This window comes from Micropterus salmoides, unplaced genomic scaffold (genome assembly GCF_014851395.1).
Source record: "Micropterus salmoides isolate LMB-PRFRI ecotype aquatic unplaced genomic scaffold, ASM1485139v1 Ms_hic_scaffold_20, whole genome shotgun sequence".
NCBI lineage: Eukaryota > Metazoa > Chordata > Actinopteri > Centrarchiformes > Centrarchidae > Micropterus > Micropterus salmoides.
In genome coordinates, this window is record NW_024041151.1 from 20,085,904 (window position 1) to 20,090,250 (window position 4,347).

Sequence of the window (4,347 nt, forward strand, 5' to 3'; positions counted from 1 at the left end):
CGATTTTTCTGATAAACTGAGGAGTGACTGAATTTAACCTGTATTTATTTCGCTACAGCGCTTTATTTTCGTATTTCTGCTTTCCAAGCTTGCAATTGGATGATAACTACAATGACGTCATCCAGTTCCAACCAATGGAATTTGTGTCGAGTGAAAGTAACCAATAGCATTAGCTGTAACTGTAGCGGCGCAACATTGTGTTTGTGGATGGGTGTTACCTGTGTATATAAAACAAAAGGACGTTAAAGGATAACTAAAATATACAGGTTAGTAAAGGTACGTCGTAACCTGCTTACAATGAGAAGATGGCTTGCAAAAGATCGCTGCAGTTTTATGGAGAGCAGAGTAGAGACGTTACGCCTTTACGTCGGGACAATGTGGCTATTCAAACTCCGAGTCCGAACGAAAACAGACTGGTGTATATGGTAAATGCAAGTTTGAAGAGGATATTTGAAAAGCTGGAGACAAGATAGATAGACTAGAGGTTGGATAAGATGGAGGCTGACATCAATGAGCTCAAAGAGGCGAAGGAGGAGAATTAAAGATAGCTGGGAACAATTCTGTTGCAGTAAGTTATTTTCTGACCATCACAAACATTCGGTTGTGTCCGCATAACTTTGTGTGCTTTATTTATTAATGTATTTGAATTGAGCCCTCATACTGTGTTGGATTTTTACAGGAAGCCGTACGTAGATTGCACAATGGGGAAAACAACATACACAAATATGACCCACAGATAAGGTATATCTTTAAAACTATTGTATCATAACAGTCCTTTCTTCTAAATTATATTGTTAATCAACCTTCTTTAATTACTGCTCCACAGTCTATCCTCCCCCCACAACCTCAAGGTCACAACCTCTTTTTAATGGCGTCTCCATGGCTGTACCGGATGTAGATCCTGCTGTTGTTAAAGGTAAGTCTCAAGAGAATGTCCCAAGGCTACTATTTAACTGTATAGATTAGTTAGTTATAAATAAACACATTCTCCCCCCTCACTATCTCCCCCTCTCTCTAGCATCCTGCAAGACGTATTTTGAAACTGTTAGAAGGGGTTACAGGATGGCCCAAGATGAAAACAAAGACAAGATGGAGGACAGCAGGATCACTGCGCACATGAGATAAAGAAAAAGAAGAGTAAGTATAAATAAATATAAATCTCAATAAAAGACACAGTCTGGGAGAGCTTATTCGTTTTTTTTTATACATAGTATTATTTATATATTGTATTATCTATAATTCTATATAGTTTTCTATATATTGTTTTATTTATATATTCTATATTATCTATATATACTGTATTTATATATTCTATATCATTCCATATTATCTATATATTGTATTATTTATTCTATAGTATTTGTATATTATATTGTTTTCTATATATTATACACAGGCCTTATATATTATATGGGGTTATATATTGTATGACTAATAGTATAGTGTATTCTGTGCTAATATATTTTGATTTATAGAATTTTGACTATGTATGTATGTATGTATGTATGTATGTATGTATATATATATATATATATGTCATGTGCCCAGTGTCATTTACAAATAATAAAAATAACAAACTCAACTTTGTCTATCTGATTGTTTTTACATTATAACCATGAACACCAATGATAATAAATATTAATAATGAGTAATAATAAACCCAAATGAGGCCATAAACTGGACCAATAGTGTGGGGGTTTAGAGGAGGGAAAAGGAATTGAGTAACCAATCCTATGTAAGACCTCTGACCAATTGATGGAGGCCACTGCCTTGTGGCCCAAAGATGTGATGCTAATATTCCCTTGCGTGGACCCCCACCGGTACATATCCAGGAGTATTCGGGATTGTGTGACGGGACAGCAAACTCCCATACACACACGTTTATCTGTGTAGTACACAGGAGTACTCAGGAGTTTTACATGCCCAATTACAGCTCTTTTCACGCAGTGAGCTGGTGATACACTTTTACGCGAAATCAGCTGTTCATCAGAGTGATGGCTTGTAGGAAGAAACTGTCTGTTGGTTTTGGCGTACAGTGCCTCCTACCAGAGGGGAGAAGCTGGAACAGGTTGTGTCTGGGGTGAGATGGATCTGCAGTGATGTTTCCTGCCCGTTTCCTGACTCCGGAATGGAGGGCAGGTTGGCACCGATGATTTTTTTCTGCTGTCTTGACTGTCTATTGTAGTCTGCTCCTGTCCTTTTTGGTGGCAGATCCAAACCAGACAGTGATGGATGTGCAGAAGACAGACTGGATGATGGCTGTGGATCAGCAGGCAGGTTGAGGTTCCTGAGCTGGCGCAGGAAGTACATCCTCTGCTGGGCCTTCTTGATGATGGTGTCCGTGTTGGGCTCCCACTTTAGGTGCAGGGATATACTGGAACCCAGAAACCTGAAGGATTCCACAGCAGACACAGGACTGTTGAGTATGATGATGGGGGGCAGAGTAGTGTGGCTCCTCCTGAAGTCCACGATCATCTCCACAGTTTTGAGTGTGTTAAGCTCCAGGTTGTTCTGGCCACACCAGAGAGCCAGCTGATCAACCTCCCGTCTGTTGGCCGACTCATCACCGCCACAGATGAGGCCGATGACTGTGTCAGCGAACTTCGGGAGTTTAACAGATGGGTCTCCTGAGGTGCAGTCGTTGGTGTAGAAGGAGAAGAGCAGGAGGGGAGAGCACACACCCCTGGGGGGCGCCAGAGCTAGTAGTCCGGGTGCTGGATGTGATTTTCCCCAGGCTTACCTGCTGACTCCTGTCAGTCTGGAAGTTTGTATTCCACTGACAGGCGGAGGCTGGTGTAGCAGGTCTACGTATGATTTTTAATAAACTTATGAAAATTAATATTTCAGAAATATTAACTCATACCTTGAAAAAAAGGGCACCACCGGAGATTCAATTCGCCCAGAGTCTCTGGACCTCTGGGTAAATTTTTAATAATTATACAATTATTCACTAGTGATCAGTTAGTTAATAATCGCTCAATTATCTTAAATCAATCAGTGAATCTCATATCGAAGGAGTAAGTCCTCCGTGACAGGGACTTGGAGTTAGACAACACACACACACACACACACAGTTCCTGTGATTACGGTGAAATTTATTAGTTAACTAAGGTGAAATAAATACAGTTAAATACACATCAAAGAAATAAGCAGTGGCTGAACAAACATGATGTAAACAGCAAGAATGTTGAGTTCTATTGTAAACTGGGTTCTCATGTGGGGAGAATTTGATTCATACGGGCAGCTAATAAACGCAAGCTATGATAATAAGTCAGTTAAATTTGGCTATGAGTTTTAAGGGTTAAAGATAATTGATTAACAAACTATTGGACATCACTGATCACAGAATGCAGGGTTTTAGTCTTACTGCTTGTTGTTTCTCCCAGCCGGGTTGCTGGTTGGTGGCCTCACGCTGGCGGAGTTCCGTGCGTTCTCGGTTAGGACGCTTAAAGCTGTTGGCCGGATGCGTTCTCTGCCAGGGAATTGCTCCGGAGGTCCGTCTTGGTCAGCTTATTGAAGAAAACTTGCAGTGGGAGGCCTTTCCAACCCTGGCTCGGGTTAAAGGTTTGATTGTCCTTTGTTACTGCTGGCAGGCCCACGTGGCCAGGTCCGGGCTTCGGTGGGAGCAGTGTTAGCAAGTTAGCTCGACGAATAAAGCTTAAAGAACTTGGTCCTTCTTGAATTAAAATTGTGTAACTTAATGGTCTGATAACTTTAAACAAACAAAACCAAAAGAAAATAAAAAGCAAGTAAGTTGCTGGAAACGAGGGAAAAGCCAAGGTCGTGGTGCTTTGCGTGTGTGGCTTGAAAAGAACAAACTTCTTCGAACTTCTTAGGGCGTTTCTGGGAGACGGAGCACGCTGAGCGCCTGCCGAAGTGCAGAGGAAGAGCGAAGAGGAGCCAAGAGAGCGAGCGAGTGCGTCTCGCTGCTTTTGTTTGTTGGGGCGTGGTTCCCCAGAGGGGCTTGGCTTTGTTCCCCCTGAGGGCTTGTTCCAGTTTCCTGAGAGACTGTCTTTTTAACTTTTAATATGTATATTCTAAAACCTATTTGCGCGTGTTGTAATCAAATATCTTCCCACAATCAATCAATCAGATGAGAGGAACTTAACTAGCTTCCTGGATAATATTGGTTGTTACACATTCTTACTTAGAGAATATAAGCATGATACACGAATGGCATCAGATTATGAAAAGGTAAATACAGAGTGACATTTATACATTAAACAGCATTTCAGAACGATGGCATGTAATACTTATTTTGTCCACTTGGGGGAGCTCTGGTTCCATGACGATAGCTTTGATTATTCTTTAAACAATCCTTTGCTCAGGAGCTGGGGAATTTAGTTA

General features: G+C 41.1%; 1 long non-coding RNA gene across 1 annotated transcript; it reads left to right on the top strand.

Moving 5' to 3' along the window:
* Positions 1–687: 687 nt before the first annotated feature.
* LOC119914094 lies at positions 688–1,235 on the top strand. The gene is made up of 3 exons (XR_005446728.1): positions 688–741; positions 827–916; positions 1,019–1,235. It is a non-coding gene; the product is annotated as an uncharacterized LOC119914094 (long non-coding RNA).
* Positions 1,236–4,347: the final 3,112 nt, after the last annotated feature.